We start from the raw sequence: 26141 nt of genomic DNA on the forward strand, positions 1-26141 counted from the left end.
GACAAATGTTGTCCGCATTTCTGGTGAAATACTTCCACACCGAAGAGCTGATTTTTTTGGTATTTTCACCAGGCATGTCAACGGCCATATTCCTCCCACGGACAACAGGTGTCTCCCCGGGTGCCTGACTTAAACAAACCACCTCACCATCAGAATCCTCCTGGTCAATTTCCTCCCCAGCGCCAGCAACACCCATATCCTCCTCATCCTGGTGTACTTCAACACTGACATCTTCAATCTGACTATCAGGAACTGGACTGCGGGTGCTCCTTCCAGCACTTGCAGGGGGCGTGCAAATGGTGGAAGGCGCATGCTCTTCACGTCCAGTGTTGGGAAGGTCAGGCATCGCAACCGACACAATTGGACTCTCCTTGTGGATTTGGGATTTCGAAGAACGCACAGTTCTTTGCGGTGCTTTTGCCAGCTTGAGTCTTTTAAGTTTTCTAGCGAGAGGCTGAGTGCTTCCATCCTCATGTGAAGCTGAACCACTAGCCATGAACATAGGCCAGGGCCTCAGCCGTTCCTTGCCACTCCGTGTGGTAAATGGCATATTGGCAAGTTTACGCTTCTCCTCCGACAATTTTATTTTAGGTTTTGGAGTCCTTTTTTTACTGATATTTGGTGTTTTGGATTTGACATGCTCTGTACTATGACATTGGGCATCGGCCTTGGCAGACGACGTTGCTGGCATTTCATCGTCTCGGCCATGACTAGTGGCAGCAGCTTCAGCACGAGGTGGAAGTGGATCTTGATCTTTCCCTAATTTTGGAACCTCAACATTTTTGTTCTCCATATTTTAATAGGCACAACTAAAAGGCACCTCAGGTAAACAATGGAGATGGATGGATACTAGTATACAATTATGGATGGACTGCCGAGTGCCGACACAGAGGTAGCTACAGCCGTGGACTATTGTACTGTACTGTGTCTGCTGCTAATATAGACTGGATGATAATGAGATGTAGTATGTATGTATAAAGAAGAAAGAAAAAAAAACCACGGGTAGGTGGTATACAATTATGGATGGACTGCCGAGTGCCGACACAGAGGTAGCTACAGCCGTGGACTACCGTACTGTGTCTGCTGCTAATATAGACTGGTTGATAATGAGATGTAGTATGTATAAAGAAGAAAGAAAAAAAAACCACGGGTAGGTGGTATACAATTATGGACGGACTGCCGAGTGCCGACACAGAGGTAGCTACAGCCGTGGACTACCGTACTGTGTCTGCTGCTAATATAGACTGGATGATAATGAGATGTAGTATGTATAAAGAAGAAAGAAAAAAAAACCACGGGTAGGTGGTATACAATTATGGACGGACTGCCGAGTGCCGACACAGAGGTAGCTACAGCCGTGGACTACCGTACTGTACTGTGTCTGCTGCTAATATAGACTGGTTGATAAAGAGATGTAGTATGTATGTATAAAGAAGAAAGAAAAAAAAACCACGGGTAGGTGGTATACAATTATGGATGGACTGCCGAGTGCCGACACAGAGGTAGCTACAGCCGTGGACTACTGTACTGTGTCTGCTGCTAATATAGACTGGTTGATAAAGAGATGTAGTATGTATGTATAAAGAAGAAAGAAAAAAAAAACACGGGTAGGTGGTATACAATTATGGACGGACTGCCGAGTGCCGACACAGAGGTAGCTACAGCCGTGGACTACCGTACTGTACTGTGTCTGCTGCTAATATAGACTGGTTGATAAAGAGATGTAGTATGTATGTATAAAGAAGAAAGAAAAAAAAACCACGGGTAGGTGGTATACAATTATGGACGGACTGCCGAGTGCCGACACAGAGGTAGCTACAGCCGTGGACTACCGTACTGTACTGTGTCTGCTGCTAATATAGACTGGTTGATAAAGAGATGTAGTATGTATGTATAAAGAAGAAAGAAAAAAAAACCACGGGTAGGTGGTATACAATTATGGATGGACTGCCGAGTGCCGACACAGAGGTAGCTACAGCCGTGGACTACTGTACTGTGTCTGCTGCTAATATAGACTGGTTGATAAAGAGATGTAGTATGTATGTATAAAGAAGAAAGAAAAAAAAAACACGGGTAGGTGGTATACAATTATGGATGGACTGCCGAGTGCCGACACAGAGGTAGCTACAGCCGTGAACTACCGTACTGTGTCTGCTGCGACTGGATGATAAATAATGATATAAAAAATATATATATATATCACTACTGCAGCCGGACAGGTATATATTATATAATGACGGACCTGCTGGACACTGTCTGTCAGCAGAATGAGTTTTTTATAGAATAAAAAAAAAAAACACCACACAAGTCACACGACGAGTGTTTAACTTTTTCAGGCAATCACAATATAGTATACTACTAACTATACTGGTGGTCAGTGTGGTCAGGTCACTGGTCAGTCACACTGGCAGTGGCACTCCTGCAGCAAAAGTGTGCACTGTTTAATTTTAATAATATGTACTCCTGGCTCCTGCTATAACCTATAACTGGCACTGCTCCCCAGTCTCCCCCACAATTATAAGCTGTGTGAGCACAGTCAGATATATACATAGATGATGCAGCACACTGGGCTGAGCAGTGCACACAGATATGGTATGTGACTGAGTCACTGTGTATCGTTTTTTTCAGGCAGAGAACGGATTATATTAAATAAAACTGCACTGTCTGGTGGTCACTGTGGTCAGTCACTACTAAACTCTGCACTCTCTACAGTACTCCTAAGCTCCAGTAAATCAAGTGTCTCTGTCTCAAATCAATCTCACTCTCTCTCTTCTAATCTAAATGGAGAGGACGCCAGCCACGTCCTCTCCCTATCAATCTCAATGCACGTGTGAAAATGGCGGCGACGCGCGGCTCCTTATATAGAATCCGAGTCTCGCGAGAATCCGACAGCGTCATGATGACGTTCGGGCGCGCTCGGGTTAACCGAGCAAGGCGGGAAGATCCGAGTCGCTCGGACCCGTGAAAAAAAACATGAAGTTCGGGCGGGTTCGGATTCCGAGGAACCGAACCCGCTCATCTCTAGCTAAAATGCTGGATAAATGCAGTTTTTAACTTTTATAAGACCCCACAATGTTTTTTATTATGTAAAATAACATAATAGTTAATGGTCTTTTATCTGTCTATGCAACTAAGTCCTTGTGCAGCTATTACAACAACTGTCACTGGTGCTTCTCATTGTAATGCAGGAGGAGAGGCGTGGTGATTGGTCAGTAAAAGAATGATAAGATCAACATGTATGTTTGTCTTCCTGCATCATTGTAAGAGGAATACACCAGTTTGGAGAGAAATATTACTGGGAAACAATAATTTCATACGTTTGCTTAGTACTTCTGTTTCTGCCAGTACTGGCTAATGCTTCATACAGTTATGCAGGAGGAAGTACACAGTGACTGTTCCATTTACTGTGCCTCATTCAGAAATAGACTGGTGAGATGCAGTGTGAGTGGTTCATGTAAGTCATAGGGGCATATTCAATTGTGTGTGTATTTTTGAAAACCCCCAACTGAAGGAGAGAAATTGAGCCATGGGAATTCACTGAAGTTTCCAATTAGATTAATTAATCCTTAATTACTCGCCTTCTGAAGTGCTGTCTTCTTCCTCTGGATCAGGCTGGTCTTCTGCAGTATGTGTGAGTGGGTATGTGTGTGTGTGTGTGAGTGGGTATGTGTGTGTGTGAGAACCCTGTGACCTCTTGTCAGGTGTGTGTGACCCCCAGTGCAGCCAAAATCTTGACCCAATGGCATATGCTGGATGGGTTGCTTGCATTACAAAGTCTTGCCAAAACATAAAATATATTTTTTTTAAATGCTTAAATAACAAAACCATAATTATATTGTCCTTCAGGAGACCCATACAGCCTTACTGTTGACGTAAGATACTGCACTTGCTCCATGTATCCTACAAGCTATGATATTCTGAGGTAGTGCAACTACACCTGACCTATGGGCCTATTTACTATTCCCCAGTGACTGTGAGGGCGTGGATTTTCTAGAGCGAAAATCTAGTTTAGTCCCAGTTATCAAGAAAAGTGATACTCAGCTCCTAGGTAATGGTTGTCAGTGATAAAAGGAGTTTTATTACTTCGTCTTCCATGTATGCGCGCCTACTGCATCTGGCTTTTCTAGTTCACACATGTGAGCGGAACTGGAAGGCCAGACTTGCGCTTTCAGATCCACATTCACAAAAAGGAAAATAATATAGTAAAAAAATAAAAATAACAAATAGAAAAATAAATAAATATATGCAATAAAAAAGGAAAACATGCTTTATTTCAATAATACACTATTTTTTGTAGCACTGACTCCCAGCTATCACCACCCTGAGATGGTAATAGTGATAGGAAAACACTGACCCTGTCCATTGCTAATAGGCTTCTCTAGAGAACTCCAGTCAAAGCTTTACTGGTGACACCTGGTGGTAGCTTTTACCAGTAGGGAGGGCTTGGTAAATAACCCAACCTTGCTAAATAGGGAGATACCAACAGTATCTATCTTTTTCTATCTCTCAGTTTTAGTTTAATAAAGAAGCACACCGCTGTGGCCAAGAATGGGTTAATGGCAATGAACACATAGCTTTTCTATAGATATAGCCAACCAGCAGCCACACAATGCAGCATTATGAGAATGTCATATCCTGCTTTGTGCTCTTATCTTTCTGTTTTGCATCATACAGGATCTCCTGCAGGAGCATGTGCTGCTGTTTATTTAAGATTCCTGCTGTGTGTTTTACAGTGGGTGGTGCACAGCACAATGAGGCACTTTAGGAGAAAATAATAGTGAATTTGCCAGGACCCAGTGAAATTCTAAACACAGAAGAAACTGAGAAATGTAAATATGACTTTATAAACAAATAAGACTATTGGAAAGTGCAGCTCATTGGAATCTTAATGAGTAAGGCGTCAGTAACATCTACCGCTGCCATTTAGTTGCATCGATTTGAAGCGGCATGACACTTCAACTATACTTATTTTAATTATTAATATATGTTTTTTTGGAACTTTTGTTTTTGAATACAAGTTTCTCTAATTTTGTAGGCGTTGCTATGTTTAAAAGTTGCTGCTTAGTAAAAACATGCATATTACTATTATATATTATTACATATTACTATATTTACATGCAAATCTGATTGCCCCTGAAACTCTAACCACGGTTTACTGTCTGGATTCTCCAGCAATTCATAAAGGTTTTCTCAGTCGTCTGGCTTATGAGTGAAGGAAAAATATAGTAGGGATATGTTAGTTAAAATTAGATATAACATCACGTAGCTTTCCTGGGTGCAACTAGACATTGTTGGATCCATTGCAAGATTACCCCCAAATCATGGCAATGAATCAACAATGGATAGCCCTTTATTCCACCATTTCTTGTACAAGTTTCATAGGAACAATACTGTAAATGCTGTATCAACAATTTTCTACTGTTATATGTGTAAAGCTACATTTAAACTGGAACAAATAAATATGCAACAAATACATTATAGATTGTTGAGCTATACAATTCAAATACATGTATTTGTCATACTTTTTAGCAAATCTCTCTCGAAATATAATGGGGTCTATGTATCAAAAATGCGATAATTTTCATATTTTTTATCATCAGTTATCGGGTCTTTTTCGCATTTTTTATCGCATTTTTTTTCAACAAATGTATATATTTTTTTTAATCGAAAATGTCATTGCGATAAAAGCCCAAAAATGTGATAATTATCGCTCTACTTTTCGGTCGCTTCATCACATTTTTTATTGCATTTTGAAAAAATTAAATGAAGTGTGCATGCTCTGTTCCAGAGCTGGACATGCACAGTGAGTTCCTTGGTGGCGTTCAGCACATACCTGACCTACAGCAGTAAAGAATAGCTAGTTTACTATGGGAACACTTATTAGAAAACGGAAATAGGAGGGAACTTTTACAAAGTCAATTTGATTGGTTATTCTAATGACTGTTATAAACATGTTACTAAGATGAAATTCCATTGGCCTTCAGTAGTGTATGCTGTTTACTTCCAACAGAATTATTAAGAGTCTCACAAACAAAACATCTCTCTCTCTCTATATATATATATATATATATATATATATACACACACACACACACACACACACGTTCACATGTGTATATATATATATATATATATACACACACACATTCACACACATATATATGTATATATATATACACACACACATATACAATATATATATATATGAATGAGATAATTTTTATATGTATATAATATAAATCTCAAGCAAACAACATATAGAAAATATTAGTACATTTTTAGACTAGTTCAATATATATAAGTATAATTTAGATAAAGGAAGATATTTTTAGCATATTCTTTTTGTAAAAAAAGTAAATTTAGAGGTGGAACTACAAGAACAATCATGGCCTATTGCTAAACTCGCAAGTAAAAGCTGGCAAAAATAAAGATATGAAAAGTTTCAGACAATTTTCATGATAATACAATGATACATAAGGTTCCCATTCATTTTCAATAGAGGTTGGTAAAAGTTTGAAAAAAAAATGTGAAAAGTAGATTTTGCGAACCCCCCCCCCCCCCGATAAATAAAATCGAAAAACTTACATACATACAGACGATACTTAAAAAATGCGAAAAGTATAAAAATCTAAATTTATCTCATTTTTTAACGCAAAAAACTGTTGATACTTAGGCCCCAATGACTCTCTTATACTAGGTTTACTCCCAAAGTTCTTGGGTTTGTAATTAACGCAGCAATTGCATAAAGCAATGGGAGAACTAGAGTGTATCCATTGCATTGATTATAATGATCAGGCTATGATTAGTTTTGTGGATTTGTACAAATGACTGATTTTGGTTTGGTGTTTTTGTGTGTGTAAGGGGGGGAGGGGGTCGTTGGGTTGGCAGGCGGAGGACAGAGAATAAATACCGGGTGCAATCTCCTGGTGGCCACCCATGGTTTACTTCCGGAGTGCAGTGGGCGGTCTGGCAGACAATGAGCCGATTCACACTGAATAGCATCATTGTTCGTGGTCCCGCACCCCACTTCACAAGCTGGGAATCATAGTATTGTGTGGAACGGGGTGGGGCCATGATGACAAGAATTATTCTTCACACCTATGCACCACCCACCTCACTGACCAGACTATAATGTACACACTTTTAGGGTTCCTCCTTTCTTTTCAGATGAGCGCGTGTGTGTTTCTAATCCATAAAATCACTTGAATTTGGAAAGCTTACTGTGGATAAAATGTATTATTTATTTATTATTTATGAATGGTGAGTAAGAGCAAATTGCTGACTCCTTGGTGTATGTTTACTAAAGTTCTGGTTTATGGAAGTGGAAAAGTTGTCCATAGCAACCAATGAGAGACTATTTATTATTTATCTAGCACCTTCTAGAAGATAATAGCTAAAATCTAATTGGTTGCTGCAGTATGCGCAACATCTCAACTTCTATAAACCCGCACTATAGTAAATGTACCCCCCATAGAGTGTGATTTATCAAATTCAGTACGACTGACAAATTTGCCTGCAAATCAGCACAAAAAAAGATTGTGGGCTTTTATCCATCTGTAATACTCAGCATAATGCATGTAACAACTGGGAAGTAGTAACAAATGGAAGAGATTAGGCAAGTAATTATGTACTTTCTTTTTATCAGTCGTTTATTATGCATGCCACACTAATCGAATAGGTCTTTCAATTAGAGATGAGCGGGTTCGGTTTCTCTGAATCCGAACCCGCACGAACTTCATGTTTTTTTTCACGGGTCCGAGCGACTCGGATCTTCCCGCCTTGCTCGGTTAACCCGAGCGCGCCCGAACGTCATCATGACGCTGTCGGATTCTCGCGAGACTCGGATTCTATATAAGGAGCCGCGCGTCGCCGCCATTTTCACACGTGCATTGAGATTGATAGGGAGAGGACGTGGCTGGCGTCCTCTCCATTTAGATTAGGAGAGAGAGAGAGAGATTGACCTGAGGCTGATACTGTAGAAGAGAGTGCAGAGTTTAGTGACTGACCACAGTGACCACCAGCAGTGCAGTTGTTTTATTTAATATATCCGTTCTCTGCCTGAAAAAAACGGTACACACAGTGACTCAGTCACATACCATCTGTGTGCACTGCTCAGCCCAGTGTGCTGCATGCCTGCATCATCTATGTATATATTATATATCTGACTGTGCTCAGCTCACACAGCTTATAATTGTGGGGGAGACTGGGGAGCACTGCAGTGCCAGTTATAGGTTATAGCAGGAGCCAGGAGTACAAGACAGTCACATACCATATCTGTGTGCACTGCTCAGCCCAGTGTGCTGCATCATCTATGTATATATTATATATCTGACTGTGCTCAGCTCACACAGCTTATAATTGTGGGGGAGACTGGGGAGCACTGCAGTGCCAGTTATAGGTTATAGCAGGAGCCAGGAGTACATATTATATTAAAATTAAACAGTGCACACTTTTGCTGCAGGAGTGCCACTGCCAGTGTGACTGACCAGTGACCTGACCACACTGACCACCAGTATAGTTAGTAGTATACTATATTGTGATTGCCTGAAAAAGTTAAACACTCGTCGTGTGACTTCACTTGTGTGGTGTTTTTTTTTTAATTCTATAAAAAACTCATTCTGCTGACAGACAGTGTCCAGCAGGTCCGTCATTATATAATATATATACCTGTCCGGCTGCAGTAGTGATATATATATATTTTTTATATCATTATTTATCATCCAGTCGCAGCAGACACAGTACGGTAGTTCACGGCTGTAGCTACCTCTGTGTCGGCACTCGGCAGTCCATCCATAATTGTATACCACCTACCCGTGGTTTTTTTTTCTTTCTTCTTTATACATACATACTACTACATCTCTTTATCAACCAGTCTATATTAGCAGCAGACACAGTACAGTACGGTAGTTCACGGCTGTGGCTACCTCTGTGTCGGCACTCGGCAGTCCGTCCATAATTGTATACCACCTAACCGTGGTTTTTTTTTCTTTCTTCTTCATACATACATACTACGACATCTCTTTATCAACCAGTCTATATTAGCAGCAGACACAGTACAGTACGGTAGTTCACGGCTGTGGCTACCTCTGTGTCGGCACTCGGCAGTCCGTCCATAATTGTATACCACCTAACCGTGGTTTTTTTTTCTTTCTTCTTTATACATACATACTACGACATCTCTTTATCAACCAGTCTATATTAGCAGCAGACACAGTACAGTACGGTAGTTCACGGCTGTGGCTACCTCTGTGTCGGCACTCGGCAGTCCGTCCATAATTGTATACCACCTAACCGTGGTTTTTTTTTCTTTCTTCTTTATACATACATACTACGACATCTCTTTATCAACCAGTCTATATTAGCAGCAGACACAGTACAGTACGGTAGTTCACGGCTGTGGCTACCTCTGTGTCGGCACTCGGCAGTCCGTCCATAATTGTATACCACCTAACCGTGGTTTTTTTTTCTTTCTTCTTCATACATACATACTACGACATCTCTTTATCAACCAGTCTATATTAGCAGCAGACACAGTACAGTACGGTAGTTCACGGCTGTGGCTACCTCTGTGTCGGCACTCGGCAGTCCGTCCATAATTGTATACCACCTACCCGTGGTTTTTTTTTCTTTCTTCTTTATACATACATACTACTACATCTCTTTATCAACCAGTCTATATTAGCAGCAGACACAGTACAGTACGGTAGTTCACGGCTGTGGCTACCTCTGTGTCGGCACTCGGCAGTCCGTCCATAATTGTATACCACCTACCCGTGTTTTTTTTTTCTTTCTTCTTCATACATACATACTACGACATCTCTTTATCAACCAGTCTATATTAGCAGCAGACACAGTACAGTACGGTAGTTCACGGCTGTGGCTACCTCTGTGTCGGCACTCGGCAGTCCGTCCATAATTGTATACCACCTAACCGTGGTTTTTTTTTCTTTCTTCTTCATACATACATACTACGACATCTCTTTTTCTCTATCGTCCTAGTGGATGCTGGGGTTCCTGAAAGGACCATGGGGAATAGCGGCTCCGCAGGAGACAGGGCACAAAAAGTAAAGCTTTTCCAGATCAGGTGGTGTGCACTGGCTCCTCCCCCTATGACCCTCCTCCAGACTCCAGTTAGATTTTTGTGCCCGGCCGAGAAGGGTGCAATTCTAGGTGGCTCTCATAAAGAGCTGCTTAGAGAAAGTTTAGCTTAGGTTTTTTATTTTACAGTGATTCCTGCTGGCAACAGGATCACTGCAACGAGGGACAGAGGGGAGAAGAAGTGAACTCACCTGCGTGCAGGATGGATTGGCTTCTTGGCTACTGGACATCAGCTCCAGAGGGACGATCACAGGTACAGCCTGGATGGTCACCGGAGCCGCGCCGCCGGCCCCCTTGCAGATGCTGAAGTAAGAAGAGGTCCAGAATCGGCGGCTGAAGACTCCTGCAGTCTTCTAAAGGTAGCGCACAGCACTGCAGCTGTGCGCCATTTTCCTCTCAGCACACTTCACACGCAGTCACTGAGGGTGCAGGGCGCTGGGGGGGGGCGCCCTGGGAGGCAAATGAAAACCTATTAAAAGGCTAAAAATACCTCACATATAGCCCCCAGAGGCTATATGGAGATATTTAACCCCTGCCTGGATTCACAAAATAGCGGGAGACGAGGCCGCCGAAAAAGGGGCGGGGCCTATCTCCTCAGCACACGGCGCCATTTCCTCTCACAGCTCCGCTGGTCAGGACGGCTCCCAGGTCTCTCCCCTGCACTGCACTACAGAAACAGGGTAAAACAGAGAGGGGGGGCAAATTTAATGGAAATATTTTGATATATATAAAGCAGCTATAAGGGAGCACTTATTATAAGGCTATCCCTGTCATATATAGCGCTTTTTTTGGTGTGTGCTGGCAGACTCTCCCTCTGTCTCCCCAAAGGGCTAGTGGGTCCTGTCTTCGTGTAGAGCATTCCCTGTGTGTCTGCTGTGTGTCGGTACGTGTGTGTCGACATGTATGAGGACGATATTGGTGTGGAGGCGGAGCAATTGCCAAATATGGGGATGTCACCTCCTAGGGGGTCGACACCAGAATGGATGCCTTTATTTGTGGAATTACGGGATAGCGTCAACTCGCTTAAGCAGTCGTTTGACGACATGAGGCGGCCGGACAATCAATTAGTGCCTGTCCAGGCGCCTCAAACACCGTCAGGGGCTGTGAAACGCCCTTTGCCTCAGTCGGTCGACACAGACCCAGACACAGGCACTGATTCCAGTGGTGACGGTGACGAATCAACCGTATTTTCCAGTAGGGCCACACGTTATATGATTTTGGCAATGAAGGAGGCGTTACATTTAGCTGATACTACAGGTACCACTAAACAGGGTATTATGTGGGGTGTGAAAAAACTACCTATAGTTTTTCCTGAATCAGAAGAATTAAATGACGTGTGTGATGAAGCGTGGGTTGCCCCTGATAAAAAGCTGATAATTTCAAAGAAATTATTGGCATTATACCCTTTCCCGCCAGAGGTTAGGGAGCGCTGGGAAACACCTCCTAGGGTGGACAAGGCGCTAACACGCTTATCTAAACAAGTGGCGTTACCCTCTCCTGAGACGGCCGCACTTAAAGATCCATCAGATAGGAGGATGGAAAATATCCAAAAAAGTATATACACACATGCAGGTGTTATACTACGACCAGCTATAGCGACTGCTTGGATGTGCAGTGCTGGGGTAGTTTGGTCAGAGTCCCTGATTGAAAATATTGATACCCTGGACAGGGACAATATTTTACTGTCGTTAGAACAAATAAAGGATGCATTTCTTTATATGCGTGATGCACAGAGGGATATCTGCACACTGGCATCACGGGTAAGTGCTATGTCCATTTCGGCCAGAAGAGCTTTATGGACGCGACAGTGGACAGGCGATGCGGATTCAGCAGCCCTTTCGTTCCTTTAAAAATAAGAGAGCAAAGGGCTATTCATATCTGCCACGAGGCAGAGGTCGAGGGAAGAGACAGCAACAGGCAGCTCCTTCCCAGGAACAGAAGCCCTCCCCGGCTTCTACAAAAGCCTCAACATGACGCTGGGGCTTCTCAAGCGGACTCGGGGACGGTGGGCGGTCGTCTCAAAAATTACAGCGCGCAGTGGGCTCACTCGCAGGTAGATCCCTGGATCCTGCAGATAATATTTCAGGGGTACAGGTTGGAATTAGAGACAGATCCACCTCGCCGTTTCCTGAAGTCTGCTTTACCAACGTCCCCCTCCGAAAGGGAGACGGTTTTGGAAGCCATTCACAAGCTGTACTCTCAGCAGGTGATAGTCAAGGTACCTCTTCTACAACAAGGGAAGGGGTATTATTCCACTCTATTTGTGGTACCGAAGCCAGATGGCTCGGTAAGGCCTATTCTAAATCTGAAGTCCTTGAACCTGTACATAAAGAAGTTCAAGTTCAAGAGGGAGTCACTCAGAGCAGTGATAGCGAACCTGGAAGAAGGGGACTTTATGGTATCCTTGGACATCAAGGATGCGTATCTCCACGTTCCAAATTTACCCCTCACACCAGGGGTACCTCAGGTTCGTTGTACAAAACTGTCACTATCAGTTTCAGACGCTGCCGTTTGGTTTGTCCACGGCACCTCGGGTCTTTACAAAGGTAATGGCCGAGATGATGACTCTTCTTCGAAGAAAAGGCGTATTAATTATCCCATACTTGGACGATCTCCTAATAAGGGCAAGGTCCAGAGAACAGCTAGAGATGGGATTAGCACTATCTCAAGAGGTGCTAAAGCAGCACGGATGGATTCTGAATATTCCAAAATCCCAATTAATGCTGACAACTCGTCGGCTGTTCCTAGGGATGATTCTGGACACGGTTCAGAAAAAGGTTTTTCTTCCCGAGGAAAAAGCCAAGGAGTTATCCGACCTGGTCAGGAACCTCCTAAAACCAGGAAAGGTGTCTGTACATCAATGCACAAGAGTCCTGGGAAAAATGGTGGCTTCTTACGAAGCAATTCCATTCGGCAGATTCCATGCAAGAATTTTCCAAAGGGATCTGTTGGACAAATGGTCAGGGTCGCATCTTCAGATGCACCTGCGGATAACCCTGTCTCCAAGGACAAGGGTATCTCTTCTGTGGTGGTTGCAGAGGGCTCATCTATTGGAGGGCCGCAGATTCGGCATACAGGATTGGATCCTGGTGACCACGGACGCCAGCCTGAGAGGCTGGGGAGCAGTCACACAAGGAAGAAATTTCCAGGGAGTGTGGTCGAGCCTGGAAAAGTCTCTTCACATAAACATTCTGGAACTAAGAGCAATCTACAATGCTCTAAGCCAGGCGGAACCTCTGCTTCAAGGAAGACCGGTGTTGATCCAGTCGGACAACATCACGGCAGTCGCCCATGTAAACAGACAGGGCGGCACAAGAAGCAGGAGTGCAATGGCAGAAGCTGCCAGGATCCTTCGCTGGGCGGAGAATCACGTGATAGCACTGTCAGCAGTGTTCATCCCGGGAGTGGACAACTGGGAAGCAGACTTCCTCAGCAGACACGATCTTCACCCGGGAGAGTGGGGACTTCATCCAGAAGTTTTCCACATGCTAATAAACCATTGGGAAAGACCAATGGTGGACATGATGGCGTCTCGCCTCAACAAAAAACTGGACAGGTATTGCGCCAGGTCAAGAGATCCGCAGGCAATAGCTGTGGACGCGCTGGTAACACCTTGGGTGTACCAGTCGGTGTATGTGTTTCCTCCTCTGCCTCTCATACCAAAGGTATTGAGAATCATACGGCAAAGCGGAGTAAGAATGATACTAGTGGCTCCGGATTGGCCAAGAAGGTCTTGGTACCCGGAACTTCAAGAGATGGTCACGGACGATCCGTGGCCTCTACCTCTGAGAAGGGACCTGCTTCAACAGGGTCCCTGCCTCTTTCAAGACTTACCGCGGCTGCGTTTGACGGCATGACGGTTGAACGCCAGATCCTAAAAGGAAAAGGCATTCCAGAAGAAGTCATTCCTACCTTGATTAAGGCAAGAAAGGAAGTCACCGCGAAGCATTATCACCGCATTTGGCGGAAATATGTTGCGTGGTGCGAGGATCGGAGTGCTCCGACGGAGGAATTTCAACTGGGTCGTTTCCTACATTTCCTGCAATCAGGATTGTCTATGGGTCTCAAATTGGGATCTATTAAGGTCAAATTTCGGCCCTGTCAATATTCTTCCAAAAAGAATTGGCCTCAGTCCCTGAGGTCCAGACTTTTGTCAAAGGAGTACTGCATATACAGCCTCCTGTGGTGCCTCCGGTGGCACCGTGGGATCTAAATGTAGTTTTAGATTTCCTCAAATCCCATTGGTTTGAACCACTAAAAAATGTGGATTTGAAATATCTCACATGGAAAGTGACTATGTTACTGGCCCTGGCTTCCGCCAGGAGAGTATCTGAACTGGCGGCTTTATCTTATAAAAGCCCTTATTTAATTTTCCATTCGGATAGGGCAGAGCTGCGGACGCGTCCGCATTTTCTCCCTAAGGTGGTATCAGCGTTTCACCTGAACCAGCCTATTGTAGTGCCTGCGGCTACAAGCGACTTGGAGGACTCCAAATTGTTGGACGTTGTCAGAGCTTTAAAAATATACATTTCAAGGACGGCTGGAGTCAGAAAATCTGACTCGCTGTTTATACTGTATGCACCCAACAAGTTGGGTGCGCCTGCTTCTAAGCAGTCGATTGCTCGTTGGATTTGTAGCACAATTCAACTTGCACATTCTGTGGCAGGCCTGCCACAGCCTAAATCTGTTAAGGCCCATTCCACAAGGAAGGTGGGCTCATCTTGGGCGGCTGCCCGAGGGGTCTCGGCATTACAACTCTGCCGAGCAGCTACGTGGTCAGGGGAGAACACGTTTGTAAAATTCTACAAATTTGATACCCTGGCAAAAGAGGACCTGGAGTTCTCTCATTCGGTGCTGCAGAGTCATCCGCACTCTCCCGCCCGTTTGGGAGCTTTGGTATAATCCCCATGGTCCTTTCAGGAACCCCAGCATCCACTAGGACGATAGAGAAAATAAGAATTTACTTACCGATAATTCTATTTCTCGGAGTCCGTAGTGGATGCTGGGCGCCCATCCCAAGTGCGGTTTATCTGCAATACTTGTACATAGTTATTGTTAACTAATTCGGGTTATTGTTTAGGGAGCCATCTTTCAGAGGCTCCTCTGTTATCATACTGTTAACTGGGTTTAGATCACAAGTTGTACGGTGTGATTGGTGTGGCTGGTATGAGTCTTACCCGGGATTCAAAATCCTCCCTTATTGTGTACGCTCGTCCGGGCACAGTACCTAACTGGAGTCTGGAGGAGGGTCATAGGGGGAGGAGCCAGTGCACACCACCTGATCTGGAAAAGCTTTACTTTTTGTGCCCTGTCTCCTGCGGAGCCGCTATTCCCCATGGTCCTTTCAGGAACCCCAGCATCCACTACGGACTCCGAGAAATAGAATTATCGGTAAGTAAATTCTTATTATCAACCAGTCTATATTAGCAGCAGACACAGTACGGTAGTTCACGGCTGTAGCTACCTCTGTGTCAGCACTCGGCAGTCCGTCCATAATTGTATACTAGTATCCATCCATCTCCATTGTTTACCTGAGGTGCCTTTTAGTTGTGCCTATTAAAATATGGAGAACAAAAATGTTGAGGTTCCAAAATTAGGGAAAGATCAAGATCCACTTCCACCTCGTGCTGAAGCTGCTGCCACTAGTCATGGCCGAGACGATGAAATGCCAGCAACGTCGTCTGCCAAGGCCGATGCCCAATGTCATAGTACAGAGCATGTCAAATCCAAAACACCAAATATCAGTAAAAAAAGGACTCCAAAACCTAAAATAAAATTGTCGGAGGAGAAGCGTAAACTTGCCAATATGCCATTTACCACACGGAGTGGCAAGGAACGGCTGAGGCCCTGGCCTATGTTCATGGCTAGTGGTTCAGCTTCACATGAGGATGGAGGCACTCAGCCTCTCGCTAGAAAAATGAAAAGACTCAAGCTGGCAAAAGCAGTAGCACCGCAAAGAACTGTGCGTTCTTCGAAATCCCAAATCCACAAGGAGAGTCCAATTGTGTCGGCTGCGATGCCTGACCTTCCCAACACTGGACGTGAAGAGCATGCGCCTTCCACCATTTGCACGCCCCCTGCAAGTGCTGGAAGGAGCACCCGCAGTCCAGTTCCTGATAGTCAGATTGAAGATGTCAGTGTTGAAGTACACCAGGATGAGGAGGATATGGGTGTTGCTGGCGCTGGGGAGGAAATTGACCAGGAGGATTCTGATGGTGAGGTGGTTTGTTTAAGTCAGGCACCCGGGGAGACACCTGTTGTCCGTGGGAGGAATATGGCCGTTGACATGCCTGGTGAAAATACCAAAAAAATCAGCTCTTCGGTGTGGAACTATTTCAACAGAAATGCGGACAACAGGTGTCAAGCCGTGTGTTCCCTTTGTCAAGCTGTAATAAGTAGGGGTAAGGACGTTAACCACCTCGGAACATCCTCCCTTATACGTCACCTGCAGCGCATTCATAATAAGTCAGTGACAAGTTCAAAAACTTTGGGTGACAGCGGAAGCAGTCCACTGACCAGTAAATCCCTTCCTCTTGTAACCAAGCTCACGCAAACCACCCCACCAACTCCCTCAGTGTCAATTTCCTCCTTCCCCAGGAATGCCAATAGTCCTGCAGGCAATGTCACTGGCAATTCTGACGAGTCCTCTCCTGCCTGGGATTCCTCCGATGCATCCTTGCGTGTAACGCCTACTGCTGCTGGCGCTGCTGTTGTTGCTGCTGGGAGTCGATGGTCATCCCAGAGGGGAAGTCGTAAGCCCACTTGTACTACTTCCAGTAAGCAATTGACTGTTCAACAGTCCTTTGCGAGGAAGATGAAATATCACAGCAGTCATCCTGCTGCAAAGCGGATAACTGAGGCCTTGACAACTATGTTGGTGTTAGACGTGCGTCCGGTATCCGCCGTTAGTTCACAGGGAACTAGACAATTTATTGAGGCAGTGTGCCCCCGTTACCAAATACCATCTAGGTTCCACTTCTCTAGGCAGGCGATACCGAGAATGTACACGGACGTCAGAAAAAGACTCACCAGTGTCCTAAAAAATGCAGTTGTACCCAATGTCCACTTAACCACGGACATGTGGACAAGTGGAGCAGGGCAGGGTCAGGACTATATGACTGTGACAGCCCACTGGGTAGATGTATGGACTCCCGCCGCAAGAACAGCAGCGGCGGCACCAGTAGCAGCATCTCGCAAACGCCAACTCTTTCCTAGGCAGGCTACGCTTTGTATCTCCGGTTTCCAGAATACGCACACAGCTGAAAACCTCTTACGGCAACTGAGGAAGATCATCGCGGAATGGCTTACCCCAATTGGACTCTCCTGTGGATTTGTGGCATCGGACAACGCCAGCAATATTGTGTGTGCATTAAATATGGGCAAATTCCAGCACGTCCCATGTTTTGCACATACCTTGAATTTGGTGGTGCAGAATTATTTAAAAAACGACAGGGGCGTGCAAGAGATGCTGTCGGTGGCCAGAAAAATTGCGGGACACTTTCGGCGTACAGGCACCACGTACAGAAGACTGGAGCACCACCAAAAACTACTGAACCTGCCCTGCCATCATCTGAAGCAAGAAGTGGTAACGAGGTGGAATTCAACCCTCTATATGCTTCAGAGGTTGGAGGAGCAGCAAAAGGCCATTCAAGCCTATACAATTGAGCACGATATAGGAGGTGGAATGCACCTGTCTCAAGCGCAGTGGAGAATGATTTCAACGTTGTGCAAGGTTCTGATGCCCTTTGAACTTGCCACACGTGAAGTCAGTTCAGACACTGCCAGCCTGAGTCAGGTCATTCCCCTCATCAGGCTTTTGCAGAAGAAGCTGGAGACATTGAAGGAGGAGCTAACACGGAGCGATTCCGCTAGGCATGTGGGACTTGTGGATGGAGCCCTTAATTCGCTTAACAAGGATTCACGGGTGGTCAATCTGTTGAAATCAGAGCACTACATTTTGGCCACCGTGCTCGATCCTAGATTTAAAGCCTACCTTGGATCTCTCTTTCCGGCAGACACAAGTCTGCTGGGGTTGAAAGACCTGCTGGTGAGAAAATTGTCAAGTCAAGCGGAACGCGACCTGTCAACATCTCCTTCACATTCTCCCGCAACTGGGGGTGCGAGGAAAAGGCTCAGAATTCCGAGCCCACCCGCTGGCGGTGATGCAGGGCAGTCTGGAGCGACTGCTGATGCTGACATCTGGTCCGGACTGAAGGACCTGACAACGATTACGGACATGTCGTCTACTGTCACTGCATATGATTCTCTCACCATTGAAAGAATGGTGGAGGATTATATGAGTGACCGCATCCAAGTAGGCACTTCACACAGTCCATACTTATACTGGCAGGAAAAAGAGGCAATTTGGAGGCCATTGCACAAACTGGCTTTATTCTACCTAAGTTGCCCTCCCACAAGTGTGTACTCCGAAAGAGTGTTTAGTGCCGCCGCTCACCTTGTCAGCAATCGGCGTACGAGGTTACATCCAGAAAATGTGGAGAAGATGATGTTCATTAAAATGAATTATAATCAATTCCTCCGCGGAGACATTGACCAGCAGCAATTGCCTCCACAAAGTACACAGGGAGCTGAGATGGTGGATTCCAGTGGGGACGAATTGATAATCTGTAAGGAGGGGGATGTACACGGTGATATATCGGAGGATGATGATGAGGTGGACATCTTGCCTCTGTAGAGCCAGTTTGTGCAAGGAGAGATTAATTGCTTCTTTTTTGGGGGGGGTCCAAACCAACCCGTCATATCAGTCACAGTCGTGTGGCAGACCCTGTCACTGAAATGATGGGTTGGTTAAAGTGTGCATGTCCTGTTTTGTTTATACAACATAAGGGTGGGTGGGAGGGCCCAAGGACAATTCCATCTTGCACCTCTTTTTTCTTTTATTTTTCTTTGCGTCATGTGCTGTTTGGGGAGGGTTTTTTGGAAGGGACATCCTGCGTGACACTGCAGTGCCACTCCTAAATGGGCCCGGTGTTTGTGTCGGCCACTAGGGTCGCTAATCTTACTCACACAGTCAGCTACCTCATTGCGCCTCTTTTTTTCTTTGCGTCATGTGCTGATTGGGGAGGGTTTTTTGGAAGGGACATCCTGCGTGACACTGCAGTGCCACTCCTAAATGGGCCCGGTGTTTGTGTCAGCCACTAGGGTCGCTAATCTTACTCACACAGTCAGCTACCTCATTGCGCCTCTTTTTTTCTTTGCGTCATGTGCTGATTGGGGAGGGTTTTTTGGAAGGGACATCCTGCGTGACACTGCAGTGCCACTCCTAAATGGGCCCGGTGTTTGTGTCGGCCACTAGGGTCGCTAATCTTACTCACACAGTCAGCTACCTCATTGCGCCTCTTTTTTTCTTTGCGTCATGTGCTGATTGGGGAGGGTTTTTTGGAAGGGACATCCTGCGTGACACTGCAGTGCCACTCCTCACATTGCGCTGTGCTGAGCGGGGGAAGAGATGTGTGCTGAGCGGTTCGCTCAGCACACATCTCTCCCCACATCTGCCGGTGAGTACTGGCCTTTAGTCAGATGTATTGTTCCTGATTATTGTATGGCCTTGTGACTTTATATGACCAGTGGACCAGTTTCATCCTCTTTCAACTTTGCCATACAACTAATAATATATTAATTTATGCCCCACAAATAATGAAATACTCTCCCTTAAAAAGAGCTGAAAAATGATGTTTCCTTTCCTATAATGAATAAATAACAGTGCCTTATTCATCTCAACAGACAATGTGGTCTCAGAATTAGCTGAATATTTTATTTTCTGCCTCAAAAATCTTTAAATAAAATGATGGATGTGTTTTTGTAGGCTTAATCTGTGAAGCGTGTGGGCATCTAGTTCCAATAATCCCATTAGTAATCCTGCCTTTCCGATAGGTGTCCCACATTGAGTATGATGTTGGAAGCGGCCCATTGCCAACATAGATGTAAGATGGATTTAGGGAGCTACAGTATATAGTAAAACTTGCACAAAGCAATTTAAAATTATCTGCAGTTTTTTACATTTTGTGCTGTCATTTTCTTGTTAAATTTATATGAAAAGACATTTTGGTACAGATCCTTTTGGGTGTGGTTCGTTTTATCGACAGTATCTAGGTCGACAATGTTTAGGTCGACCACTATAGGTCGACAGTCACTAGGTCGACATGGATGGAGGGTCGACAGGGTTTCTAGGTCGACATGTGCTAGGTCGACAGGTCTAAAGGTCGACATGAGGATTTTTTTTTTTTGTGTCGTTTTCTTCGTAAAGTGACCGGGATCCCAAATTAGTGCACCGCGTCCCCTCGCATGGCTCGCTTCGCTCGCCATGCTTCGGGCATGGTGCCTTCGCTCCGCTACCGCTTCGTTCGGCACACTTTACCGTTCCAATCGTAGTCCACGTGGATCGTTAATTATGAAAAAAAAAAATGTGAAAAACTCATGTCGACCTTTAGACCTGTCGACCTAGCACATGTCGACCTTCCATCCATGTCGACCTAGTGACTGTCGACCTAGAGTGGTCGACCTAAACATTGTCGACCTAGACCATGTCGATCTTCAGACCGGATCCCATCCTTTGGTAAAGGTTAATCCCGGGAAATGAGAAACCTGGTCTGTGGTTGGCTCTTTTTGCTATCTTTTGCAAATGCAAAAGACTCCACCATATGTTTGAAGGCTAGTGCAGGTGAGACTGCCTGTACATGCACAGAAAGGGAGAGAGGCACCCACGAAAGCACTGCATGTCGTACGAGAAAGCAGGAAGAGAACTGTTTTTTTCCCCACTGTTTTTTTCCAGTGACAGCAGACATAAAGCCATCCAGAGATGGTGTTATGTTTTAAACTAAAGATAAGAGAAGTAAAGCTTTACTAAGTAGAATCCTTAATAGTTTGTATACATAAAGGAGGTTTTGATTATGGAGTTCTTTGATTTGAGTAACTAAACCTGTTATTATATGCACTATGGTGTCTGCAGTTTTATTAAGATATATTGTATGTATTTATTTTTTTATAAGCAAGAAGGGGTGTGGTATTGAAGGTCAACCACACTTAGGTCGACAGTGTCTAGGTCAAGCACTATTGGTTGACAGTAACTAGGTCGACAGGGATTCTAACAGGGTCTCTAGATTGACATGGTCTAGGTCGACATGTCAAAAGGTCACCATGAGGTTTTTTTTAATCTTTTTTGGTGTCGTTTTCACCGTACAGTGACCGGGAACCCCAATTAGTGCACCGTGTCCCCTCGCATGGCTCGCCATACTTTGGACAAGGTGCCTTGCTCCGCTACTGCTGCGCTTGGCACAGGTTACCATTTCCAATCGTAGTCCACGTGGATTATAAAGTATGAAAAAGTTCAAAAAAAAGATTTTTATTTTTAAAAACTCATGTCGACCTTTTGACCTGTCTACCTAGAACATGTAGACCTAGAGACCCTGTCAACCTAGTTACTGTCAACCAATAGTGGTTGACGTAGACACTGTCGACCTAAGTCTTGTCGATCTAGAGACCGGATACCAGCAAGAAGCACATATTACTCATAGCAGAACCAGTTTATACTTGATACGGTAAACATGTACAGTAGTTGCCAATATCTGTAAATAGATTACAGGGATTAATCATCAGTAATGTCTGTATGGATCGTCATACACACATTTGTTCATGTTGTTACTGAATTTGGCTATATTGTACTTTTTGCATTTAAAAAAATACTTTAATAAAGAATAAACTTATAAAACCTGAAGCACATTAGATAGTGAGATATGCATCAAATAAGAATAAGAGAAGCTATTAATCAGTATTGTAAAAAAAGGACTTATACTGGGGGGACAGATCTGTAAAACCTGGGATGAAACTTGAAGCTAGTGACAGTTGGCAACAGTGGTGAAACAGGACTCTGCCACTTGGCATGACACCAAATTTCAACATTTGTTCCTTGTATGGAATACATAACTGAATTATCACCCTTCCAAGTAGCACACGTCAGAACACACCTCACACCTCAAATAGCCAAATTCTTTGTATGTATAGCTTTATGCTGTTGTCAGCACACAAGTTTGTGCCAATGTTTATTTGACTGTTTACTGTAATTGCCTTTCCTTGCTGACTGTTGTACTAGACAGTCAGACTGCACTTTAACACTAACAAATACATTCATCTATGTTAAAGTGCCTACTTCTATAGTATTGTTTTGTATCATATTATCCTGCTGCTCGATGAAGAGTAGCTGCTAACATTGCTCTAAGGTGCAAATTTGCATAGCAACCAGACAATTGCTTTCATTGTCTGACGTGCAATACGCAGACCAAAAGACAAATGCTTTGTTGTTAGTCAGTACACCTCATTGTGTTTACTTAATATAACATATTCACAAAAACATCCATAACAAAAGAGATATTTTTACCCAAGTTCCTGTAGTTAGGACAATGGGAGAAACATAATTTCTTAATACTAAAAGCCAAAATCACAAAGCAGTTATATTGGTATGACATTGACAATACTGTCACAATTTAGAGTGTAGCTCATAAAAGACAGAAATGTCTGAAGAAATAAGACTGAAAACAGTTGGATCACTTCTCGGTATACCTGGTTTACAGTTACCGCTAATACACCTTTCACATCGCAAACCCGGGTCAGATCCGGGATTTGAATACGGCTCCAACCCGGCTCCAACCTGGGTAAAAGACGTTCACATAGCAATATTGACCTGGGTTATTCCTGGGTTATTGCCATGTTGGTGTCTTTTTGCTCAACCCGGGTCACCCATGTTAAAACCAGTATGATGTCATTTTAAAAGGACTTGATTGGTTCCCAGTTTTCAACAAGAAAGGTAGGGGGCTGGGGAATGCTCACAGTGCAGCAATCATGTCCGACAGAGCACATGTCCCAGCACAGAGCACGGAATTCATGATTTTCTCAGCTGTACTGCTGCTGGATTCAGGTTGTGAGAGGTTATTCCAGCTTCTCACTGTCTGTAGCTTCTTCCGCAGCTATTTATCAAGACGGAGGAGGTTAAATTTTTTGGCTGAAAGGGATATGTCGCAGAGACAATATCTGCGTAGGAGGAGATCTCTCATAATGGTATTGGTGTCGACTATCCTGAATTTCCACCTCTCTTCTGACCAAAGATTGTGGTCCAGAGAGAGGCAGCATGGACAAGTGTTCATGCACAGCGTCCTTAATTTTGAGGATATCCAGTGGAAGTCACACTTCAGGATGTCACGGCAGACCTTCTATTATCTCTTGGATCTATTGACCACTTCCGTACACCCATAGAGCCAAGTAGGAGGCTAGCGATAGCATTGTGGTGGTACGCCACTCCTGGTGAATATTGCACCCTGTCGTGGCTATTTGGTGTGGGCATAACAGTGTGCAACATCGTTTATGAAGTCACACGGGCACTGGTGCAAAGTCTATATCATCGATTTATTTGTCTACCCCAAGGACAGCGCTTACAGGACACCATAAACCATAAATGGTTTCAAGACCCACAGATATCCTCAATGTGCAGGTACATTCCTATCATAGCCCCTCACGATAAAAATGCTGATTATTACAACCGAAAAGGGTGGCACTCCATAATTTTACAGGCTGTGGTGGATCATAAATATTGGTAAGAATGTTCTGTCCTTTTTTTTTTTTTACATTTATCTTTCTATATTTCCAAACTAAATGTTTTGGCGACCCAGCTTCATAGATGTATATATCGGTTGGCCTGGACTAGTACATGATGCTCGGGTACTTGCCAATTCAGAATTGTTTCAGTTAGCAGAGGAAAAGCAAGGTGGCTGGCTTTTCTCTTGAGTGGTAAGTAAATTTTAATTTTTTAACTATGTTATTATAGCTGGCCCTGTTGTTCATGCATATATATGACATCCTGAGCATTAAAATAAGGGGTAATGTTTCCTAAACAACGTGATTCCATTATTGCACCCAAATATTTTTTCATCTTACCCGCAAACGCCAATACCCCATCTGTGGCCACCAGTCTGCCCCTAACGGAGGAATCTGCTCCTGTTCTTAATGTATTTTTTTTTACTCTTTTGTGTAGAACTCTAAAACAGTTGATGGAGTGGAAGTACCGGTCCATATAATTGGGGATGCAGCTTACCCTTTGAGAAGATGGGTGATCAAGGGGTGCACACAACACGGTCAGCTGACCCCAAACCAGATAAGATATACTCACACCCTAAGCTCCGCCAGAATGGTTGTAGAAAATGCATTTGGCAGGTTGAAAGGTCGTTGGCGTTGTCTGTTGAAAAGGAACAATGTGGACCTTTCGATGAAGCCTAACATTGTGGCAGCATGCTGTATACTGCACAATTTCTGCGAGTTTAGGAGGGAGGAATTCCTAACGGAGTGGACAGTAAAGGACTCTGAATGTGTCTATCCTGCACTTGATACAGAGTCATATTTGAGTGACCATGCCGCAAGTTCATAACAAATTAGGGCTGCAATAATGGGCAACGTTTCATCTTTGTTGGTTTAAATGTTTTTTAGTTTGTTATAGTTTCCCAAAAATGTTTATTGCAATTCAATTTCTGTGCCCATGTTCAACTGCTATTGTGTGATACACTTTGTTTTTTGTTGTTGAAAAATTACATTTCAGTAGGTTTACAAAACAGGTGTGACACAATTTTTCTTTTATTCAAAACAAGCTCTGTAAATACCAAATAACAATCCTATGTTAATATATACCATATTATTAATGTTTTAAGGTTTTTCTAAAATATAAGAACAGTAACAACAACAAGTCAGCAAATACTCAGGTAATATAAATAAAAACCTTTGAGATTAAGGTAAATTTTGATACACTGGAGCATTAGGGTCTACCGGCCTCTGTGTAGGGAGTGGTTGGGGATGACTATACTCATACGGTGCTGAGTACACCAATGCATTAGGATCTACCAGCCTCTGTGTAGGGAGTGGTTGGGGATGACTATACTCATACGGTGCTGAGTACACCGATGCATTAGGATCTACCAGCCTCTGTGTAGGGAGTGGTTGGGGATGACTATACTCATACGGTGCTGAGTACACCGATGCATTAGGATCTACCAGCCTCTGTGTAGGGAGTGGTTGGGGATGACTATATTCATACGGTGCTGGGTAAGGTGCAGGAATGAAATGGTGATATGAGTGACTGTATTGGGGAGGCATATTATGTGGGTGCCCTCGTTGAATCTGGCTACCAAATAGAGATGTGAGAAACTCCTGGTTCTCCCTCTGTCGCTCATGTGCATCTCTGTTATTTTCTGCCTGCATGTCTCTAATATGATCCAAAAAATTGTTCTGCATGGCTTGTTCCACTGCCAGGAAACGGTCCATGCGAGCAGCTTCCCTGGCTGCCATGGCTGCGTCCATTTGCTCAAGCTTATCCAGCAGAACAGTCGTCATGGCTTTGGCTGCCTGTTCTGTCTTGTTAGGTCTCCTCCTGCGTGGCGGTACAGTATATACTGTGGGCGCAAGAGATCAAAAATTTCTTAGCAAATGTGAATTGCAGTGAGGCTATAGAAAACTGCATTGATAGCAAGCGTATCTGTGGTCTCCTTTATCATATTTTTTATATTATTTTAGTGAAATTCATCTCCAATTGCTTTTGAATATTTTATCATTTGGCCACTTTCTACACGTTTTATCTGGCATATACATCGGAATCGGGTGACAAGTAGCCAAATAATAAGACAAGTGTATGTCCAGATTTTGTTGAAAATATATAATCGTTAACTTACATGATCCTCATAAAGGCTGCGTTGGGGTTGGTGTGGCCACACTAGGTCCAGCTTGTATCTCATCAGCCACCCGTGTTGTAGGCAACACACTGGCTTCTTCTTCCATCAGCAGTGGATCATCTGCCATGGGTGTAGGCTCATCCACAAACAATGCAGGTTCCGGTGGCAGAGATGACCGTGCCTCTGGGGTCACTATAGGAGGAAGGGGTTCTGCAGCACAGGCATGGCTAGTTTCAGCAGCATCCAGACAGGATGACAATGTCACAGGGCTGCTTAATGCGGTATGGCCAAATGCATGGGCACACAGCTCAAAATACTGCC

The 26141-nt window shown here is 44.1% G+C and overlaps 1 long non-coding RNA gene across 1 annotated transcript in view; it reads left to right on the plus strand.

Moving 5' to 3' along the window:
* The window catches only part of LOC134911442 (uncharacterized), a 133394-nt gene extending 108636 nt beyond the window's left edge, over window positions 1-24758 (plus strand). The window contains exon 3 of the long non-coding RNA XR_010176570.1: window positions 24140-24758. This is a non-coding gene — a long non-coding RNA (uncharacterized LOC134911442). The remainder of the gene's footprint in view (window positions 1-24139) is intronic.
* The last annotated feature ends 1383 nt before the right edge of the window (window positions 24759-26141 follow it).

The sequence above is a fragment of the Pseudophryne corroboree genome, chromosome 4 (assembly GCF_028390025.1).
Source record: "Pseudophryne corroboree isolate aPseCor3 chromosome 4, aPseCor3.hap2, whole genome shotgun sequence".
Classification (NCBI taxonomy): Eukaryota; Metazoa; Chordata; class Amphibia; order Anura; family Myobatrachidae; genus Pseudophryne; species Pseudophryne corroboree.